General features: G+C 36.3%; 1 pseudogene; it reads left to right on the top strand.

The window, feature by feature from the left end:
• The first annotated feature begins 343 nt into the window (after positions 1-343).
• Positions 344-8,855, top strand: part of LOC101568751 — a 66,582-nt pseudogene continuing 58,070 nt past the window's right edge.

The raw sequence follows: 8,855 nt of genomic DNA, 5'->3' as shown, positions 1-8,855 counted from the left end.
TTTATCAAGTAACAGTGATAAAAATGACGAGCTTATCAAATGCCAAAATATTGCTCTGTTCAAAATTAATAAAGACCCTCAGATTATGGCTTCTTTTAACATTTTTTTTTTGACTCTTCAGTCTTTGGCAACCCATGACATAAGGCTCCTTCCTGTGGCCCAAAAGAGAAGTCGGATAAAGTAAAAAAATATCCACATTTCTCTGCATGGGAGGGTTTCAAAAGAGATTGGAAGCCACCCAGGAAGGAAGAAGGTCAGAAGAGCATTTATAAGGCTGGGCTGGCTGTGGAGTTTGTGTGGGCAGTACAGTGTTGTAGCAGGTGCTGATAGGGGAAGGCGTAGCATGCCCAAAGAAGGAAGAGAAAAACTTATTCTGCAATCAAGGTAAGAAGAAGGAAAAAGTGGGCTGTGAACTGTTGTTCTTGGGTCCCTCCCATGATTGGTCACTGCCATGATGATTAGGCAGATATTTTACATGCGCAGAAAACCATCATATGTGACCACAGATCATAGTACTTATCAATATATGGAAAATCTCCAATGAACCAGATCATCTAAAGGAATGAATAAAGGTAACTTGTGTTTATAAGACTGGGATTTGCCAAATTTCCAAGTTATGCTTACCTTGAATATTGGAAAGGCTCTTGAAGAAGATTAATTCAGATGAAGTGGAAAAAAAATAATCTAAATAAATTCATCCTGAGACATCTCATATGATTCTGTATCATCTGCTTTAGTTCTCTGAGCCCTCATGTCCCTCTAAGAAGACATCCCCATTACAGGATTTTTATAAGCATAAATAAGATAATACATGTGTAACTCAATTTCCTAAAAGATATCCAGACATTTAAGGTAACCTTTTACAAGGAGATATAAGTAGAAACAATATGTGGGGAAATTCACATGTTGTAAAAAGTAGTAGGTTATATATTTGTCCAATTAAGTACAAGTAAAAGCCCTACACAATGTGTAAGAAACACATTGAAACATCAGCAAAAACTAAAACTTCATGTGCAAAAGAAAAGTAGCTCAGACATTAATGGATTTCTCATTGCAAACTATGAAAGCGAGAAGGAAACAAAATATCTTTCAAGGGCTAAAGAAAGGATGACTATCAAGCTTCTTGTTAGGCTTCACATTTTATTCTAAAAATTAATCAAAATGGATCTCAGACAAATGTAAAATAAAACTACAAAAATTTTTAAAAATAGAAATATTCAAGATTTGGAGCTAGGCAAATAGAAATATTCAAGATTTGGAGCTAGGCAAAGATTTTTAGATTTCTTACCAAAAGCTTGACCTACAAAGAAAAAACTGACATAGTTATGGAAAGTAAAACATTTGCTCTACAAAAAATCTTTTTAAAGGATGAAGAGTACTGTTGTTTTCAATGTAGAGATCTTTTAGTTCTTTTGTTTGGTGATTCCTAGGGATTTTTTTATGCTATTGTGAAAGTTATTGTTTCCCTAATTTCTCTTTCAATGAGTTTATTTGTGTACAGGAATACTATTGATTTTTGAGTGTTGATTTTCTTATCCAGCTGAATAGGGATATTAAATCTAGAAGTCTTGGTGGAATTTTTGGGGTCATCTATGTAGAGTATCATGTCATCTGCAAATAAAGATGTCAACTTCTTCTTTGCCTATCTTTATGCCTTTCATTTCTTTCTCTTGTCTAATTTTTCTACTTTTTTTTTGATACTGGAGATTGAACTCAGGACCTTGTACTTACCAGGCAAGTGCTTATTCTACTGAGATATCTAATTTTTCAACTAATGCTTCCAGAACCATTTTGATTAATAGTGCTGATAGTGAACATCCTTGTCTTGTTCCTGATTTTAGACAAAATACTTTCAGCTTTGACCATTTTGTATGATGTTGGATGATGGCTTGTCATAGACAGCTTTTATCAGATTGAGATAAAGACCACCTATTCTAAATTTCTTAGGGTTTTTGAATATCCAGATATTGGACATTGTCAAATGCTTTTTTCTGCATCTACTGAAATGATCATATGGTTTTTGTCCTTGGCTTTCTTAATGTGGTGTACTATATTTATTGGTTGCATTCCTGGGATGAATCTTTGGTCAGAGTGTATAGTCTGCTTGATGATTTGCTGCATTCTCTTTGCCAGTATTCTGTTGAGCATCTTTATATCTATGTTCATTAGGTAGATTTTTGGATGAGTCCTTCTCTGGTTTTGGTATCAGGGTAATATTTGCTTCCAGGAATGACTTTTGAAGTATTGTCTCCCTTTCAATTTCATTAATGTTTGACAAGTAGTGGCATTAAATCTCTTAATTTCTTGGAGAATTTAGCAGTGAAACCATCAGCGCCTGGACTTATTTTTGTTGGAAAGTTTTTAATTACATTTTCAATTTCATTGACTGATATTGGATTATTTAGAATTTTTTATCATGTACAGGTACAAATTCCCTATAGTGAAGGTGATCATTATGCATATCTAAATTGTTCCAATAACGTTTATTTAAAAACGATGAAGAAACAAGTAAGACTGAAAAATGATATTTGAAACCACATATGCAGCAAGAGCCTGATTTATAAAATGCATAAAGAATTCCTAATGCTAAGCAATAAGAAAGATCTAATTGGATAATGTGGCAAATATACTCCAATTAAAAGTGTACACAAGTAGCAAGCAAGCACATAAGAAGATGTTCAACATCAATAGCCATCAGAGAAATGCAAATTAAAACCAGAATCACTCAAAGCTGTAGTATATTTATGCCCTGGAATAGTACTCCACAATCAAAACAAATGAACTACCACTATATTGAAAAGACCTAGAAGATTCTCTAGAGAATTATGTTGAAATGAAAAGAAGCCAATTCTAAAAAAATTATATATTAGGTGATTCTATGGATATGTTTTTGAGTTAAGGAAATAATAGTAATGGTGAACAAAGTAGTGGCCACCAAGAATTAAGCAGATGATGAGGGAATGAAGTATGTGAAGTGGTTATAAATGGGTAATCTGAAAGTTTTTGTGTGCTGTGGGGTTTCTGGAGTAAATAAAATGTATTTACTTTTAATTTCAGTAAATTTATCAGGCTTTTATGAATTATGCCTTTGGAGTCTTCCTTAGAAAAAATACCAAGATTATACAGAAAATGTCTCTTATTTTCTTCTCCAATTTTATAATTTTGTTTTTCACTTTTAACTTAATGTCTATAAATTAAGGGGTGGGGATAAGAAATATTGTGCCAGGCCAGATAAATAGACCAGTGGAATAAGCGCTTGCCTTATAAGCACAGGGTCCTGAGTTCAATCCCTGGTACCACTAAGAAAAAAAAAAAAAAAAAAAAAAGAAAGAAAGAGGAAGAAGGAAAGAAAGAAAAAAGAAAGAAAGAAAGAAAAAAAGAGGAAGGAAAAGGGCTAGTCAAATAGGTCAGCAGATGAAAGTGCCTGCTTAGACAGACACAGAGGCCAGAGTTCGATCCCTGGCATGCTGTTCTGGCCTCACCCTCAGGGCGTGCTAAGACAGCGATTGAGACTGGGCATGGTGGTGCATGCCTGTAATCCCAGCCCTTAGGAGGCTGAACACAGGTGGTTCACTATGAGTCCAATCTACATAGTGAGACCCTGTAGACCCTATACAAAATACAGAAAAAAAAATGTTGTGCAAGATAGGATTATTGTTTGATTTTTTAAAAAATGTAAACGCAGCTCTTCTGAAACAACTGAAGAAGGTATCCTTTCCCATTAACTTCAAAAATTATGTGTTTCTACTACCTGTTTCTATCCCGTTATATCTGTCCCCTTTTATGTTTAATTTATCCATGAACATCACACACTCACTTTTGTAAACATTTAAAGTCAAAGAACTGTTCCTGCTAGAAGCTGCAGTCCTTTATCTGCACTGTATGTACGTTGATTATCTTTGCCAAGTACAAATTTCTGTCCTCAGTTTCTTTCCCTGTAAAACAAGAGCTAAAGTAAAATTCTACGTATAAGGAGAATATCAAGATCCTCATCATTGAAAAGATGACTCCTGCACGATTTTGTAATAAGTTTTGCTTACTTATCTTAGTCCTTTTAAGTCCTAGAATCCTGTTTCTAGAATTTAAAAAAAAAATTTTAAGAATATTTTTATTTATTTATTTATTTATTTTTGTACCAGGGATCAGACTCAGGACCTTGTGCTTGCCAGGCAGGCACTTAAGACACTGAACTATATCCCTGGCTCCTTAAAACATTTTTGAGATACTTGTAGATTTACAAAAGAGGTATAAAAGTGGTACAGAGTTCCCATATATTTTTCATGTAGCTTCATTTTATATTATATTACAGTCATAAAAACTATACAATCCAGTAATGCTAATAACTAAATTACAGATTTTTATTAAGATTGTATCATTTTTCTCCACTAAAGTCCATGTCTCATCCTATGATCTTGTCCAGAATTCTATATTGCATTTGGTAGTCATGTCTCCTTAATGCTTAATCTATGACAATTATTAAATTCTTCCTTGTCTTTTATGACCTTAACATTTAATTATTTTTGTAACAGCCATTCTCCAAATAAAGTTTTTATTTTAAACTTAAGTTTTCCATTTTCTTCTTTTAGCTTTCTTGCATTATAATTGATATATAGATATATATATATATATACACACATATATATTACATTGCACAAGATGACATTTGATATAATTATATGCATTATGAAATATTATAACCATTAAACTAACATGTCCATTATCTTGCATAGTTACCATTTGTATATGATCTATTATTTTATCAAATTTTAAGAATGCAATGTATCGGGCTGGTGAGATGGCTCAGTGGTCTAAAGCACCTACTTAGAACAAGCAAAGCTAAGCAGGGACCGCGGTTCAATCCCCCAGCACCACATGCCAGCCAGCCCCGCCCCCTGGTGGGCTGAGCTGGCCACACACACAAAATAAATAAATAAATAAAAAATAAATAAATAAAATCTTTAAAAAAAAAAAAGAATGCAATGTATCCCAATTTATTATGGTCACTGTACTGTATACACTATTAGCTCTCCAGAACTTATTCATTTTATTTATGTGTGGCTGGTTGACAAAACTCAAAGCCTACTTGATACTGATTTTTCTTATTGGAGAAGATAGAATTCAGTCATCCATATTTTCATTATATATGCATTCTGGCTCCACAATGAAAGTCAGGCTATGTATTCTACTTGTTTCCTAAAATTAAAAAAAAAAAAAAGCAGCATAATGATGTAACCCTCTGCTCCTCCACCACACACACACACACACACACACACACACACACAACTGGAAAAGGTTAGCTTAGGACCATGCAAGTCAGAGTAAAACTCTCACACTTCCCTAATTTCACATGTCGTGCATAGTTGCTGTTAACACATGTGCTTCCAATCACCCTGTCTTAAAAATCTGTGAATGTGGGTGCTAAGAGCATTGAGCCTGCCAAACACATTTGACATCATAATGCCCTTGGAGGAGCTATCAGCTGAACCCAGATATACATGTACAACTTGGCAGTTCTATCTTATTAAACTTGCAACATTTCCACCCAATTTAAACTCCCTGTGATAGCACATGTCTTGATGGATCTGGGTAGTGCTTTCCCTTCCAGTTGGCTCTAATCATACTGCATGGAGCCAGACCACAATCATGCCAAGTCTATCATCGCTTCTCCTTTCCACTTGGGTCTCTTGTCTTTTTAAGCAATGGGCTTGAGGCTAGGACCTGTCAAGAGCGATGTGACAATGGCTGTGAAAATCCACTTAAAGTACTGTAACTCTTGTTACTTAAGCAATGCCCACAAATTTCCAGCTAAGGGCTACATGTCTGTAATAGCAAGTGCAAGCTGATGGCCTCTGGGCCAAGCATGGTTCACAGATGTATTTTATTCGGCTAGTACAGCGTTTTAAAAGCATCTGAATTCATTGCCAATATTTACATATTAAGAGATTCTACATAAAAATCTGGATTTCTGGTTTCTCATGAAAAAAATTTGATGTGGCCACATTGGGCCTACTTTTCCACATGGCAACAATTGGCTGAGGTGGAAGAGCAGCTGGCTTTTTGAGATGGGGATTATACCATCTGGCTAGCATTTCTCTCTAGCTCATGTCTCCCATTATGTAACTTGCTTCATTTCTGTGGGTGTTTGCATTTTCAACACTGGTTTATAGTCAAGAGAACTTTACTTATCTAAGTTTCTGGTTTGACCAAGGTGAGACAACCCGTGAGGGGAAATTATGATGATCTGTGTCATCTGAGTTTCTTCAGAAGTCAACCTTGAGATAAAGATTTGTTCGGGCAATGAACCCAGAAAAAACTGGCAGGGAGATGGGAAGGTGGCTCAGAAGAACAAAGTGGATGAATAAGGAATGCCTTATTAAGCCAATAGCTTCTGTGGTCAACAAAAGATTAATCTTCCCAGGAGATTCTTGGGTGAGCTATAAATTATGACCCCCAAGATATGCTAACAAAAGGGCAAGGGAGCCAGAAAACCTATTTTCCCACTGCTATCAGCTACTTATTAATGGTGCCCAAAAGAAGCAAATTTTAGCACTTCCAGTCTGCCATGCCTTGTGGGCAGAACAAAGAAACCCCTCAGATCAATAGGTAGATGGCAAAAATTAGAGATTAGTAGAAGGGATATAAGCGGAGTGGCAGCAGAATTACCCATACCCTGATTCTGAAGCTATCTGCAATTACAGGTACAACAATGATTTTATCTTTCAGAAGAGAGAAGTGGCACTTGCTATTTGCTGGCAAGAACCATAAAGTTTATCTCCTTTCTGGGAATTTTTCATTCTCTGAACCAACTCCAAATATTTTCCAAACTGGCCTTCACAGGCTATTCATTCCCACCCCCTGAGAAAGACCACATTCAACCAAACTGCCCCAAACAAGAGCATTATGAAGCTACAAAGAGCAAATTTTGATGTTAACAATGGGCTCTGGTTCCCTTACTCTTGGTTTATAATTCTTTATTCCAAAGAAAGAATATTCAGTATTTTCTATATAAGCACATAATCAGAATCCAAATGTGAGAGTAGGCCACATTGATTTTTTTAAAATGTATTTAGTACAGGGTGAACAGGGTCTACAAGGTCTCACTATGTAGAACGGATTCATAATGACTTTCCTGTTTTCAGCCTCTAAAGCTCTGGAATTACAGGTGCATACCACAATGCCCAGTCTCAATTTGCAACTCAGTGTGCCCAGGGGGTGGGGCCAGCATAGCAAGCCAGGGATCTAACCCTGGCTGCTGCGCTCTGCTTAAGTAGGTGCTTTAGTCTCTGAAGCTATCTGGCTGGCCCCATATTGATTTTCTTTCACTATTAATAATGGTAATATAAAATTGGATGTGTTTCAAAAATAAGCCTAAGATCTAAATGTTAAAATACAAACAATCTTCTAGAAGCTAAAATAAAAGTCTTGAAGACCTCAGTTTAGGCAAGACATGTCTAAGCAGAACTCTAGTAGCACAAGAAATAATATCAAGAATCAACAAATGGGGTCATATCTGTCTTAACTACTTTTCTCTTGCTGAGAAAAAATTACCTGACACCCAAGTTAAAGGGGAAAAGATTTATTTAGCTCATAGTTTGTAGAGGTTTCAGTGCATAATCAGCTGACTCTAGGGTCAGCCAGATAGTTCAGTGGACTAATGCACCTGCTTAGGCAGAGCTCAGTGGCTGAGATTTGATTCCCAAGGTGCTGTGCCACCCTGCCCCTGGGGTGCGCTGAGGCAGAGACTGAGACTGGGTGTGGTAGTGTGCGCCTGTAATCTCAGTGCTTGGGAGGCTAAAAACAGCAGAATCATTACAAATCCAATCTACATAGTGAGGCCCTGTAGACCTTGTACTAAATACATTAATAATAATAATAATAATAATAATAATAATAATAATCAGCTGACTCTACGGCTGGGTGACACATGGTAGAGGGACAAGAGTTCATGCTGATGAAGACAGCAAAGGAGACAAGCCTCTTTCTGTCCCTTATATTGTATCCAGTCTATCGAGATTAGGGCAGAACTAGTAATCTGACCCAGCAGTTGCCTTCTCTTAGTCCCAGCACCCTTAACCCCAGTAATGTACTACAAATCACTCACATACTATAAATTCAGCCACCTTCAAAAAAAACCTCCATGAGAGTATGAGCCTTTGGGAGGATATCTAGAGAAAAACTAGAGCAATATCAAATCAAAAATCTTCTGTGCAGTGAAAGAAACAATAAACAGAGTGAAGAGATAATCTACAGAATGAGAAAAATGTGTGCCAACTATTGGAGAGAAGACTATTATTTACAATATATTTTAAAAACTCAAAAAATTAGATGCCGCCTAGAAAAGAAAAGACCCAATCACAGCAACTGAAATGAACACATACTTCTCAGAAAAAGTTCAAATACCCAATAAATACATTTAAAAAGTTCCAATGTTACTGGGCATTAGAGAAAGGCAAACAAAAACAACACTGAGATTCTGTTTTACTCCAGAAAGAATAACAATCATAAAGAAAACAGTAGGGCTGTGGAGATAGCTCAGCAATCTAAGCAACTGCCTAAGGAAGCACAAGGACCTTCGTTCGATCCCCGATACTACATGTCATGTTGGTCCCACCCCAGGCAGGCCAACCCGGCCACCAAGACTGAGAGTGGTGGCACCCTTTGTAATCACAGCACTGGGGGGGCTGAAAAGGAGGATCACTATGGGTCCAAGCTACATAGTGAGATCCTGTACCAAATACATAAAATTTTTTTTTCTACAGTTTTATTGATAAACATATAGCAATGAGACAGTTTCAAATCAAATCGGAAGTACAGTTTCAACAAATAATACACTGCATATATTCTTCTTAGTGGTT

This window comes from Octodon degus, unplaced genomic scaffold (genome assembly GCF_000260255.1).
Source record: "Octodon degus isolate 3935 unplaced genomic scaffold, OctDeg1.0 scaffold00012, whole genome shotgun sequence".
NCBI classification, from domain to species: Eukaryota; Metazoa; Chordata; class Mammalia; order Rodentia; family Octodontidae; genus Octodon; species Octodon degus.
The sequence above is the reverse complement of the archived record's forward strand: the minus strand, read 5'-3'. Positions and strand labels throughout refer to the sequence as shown.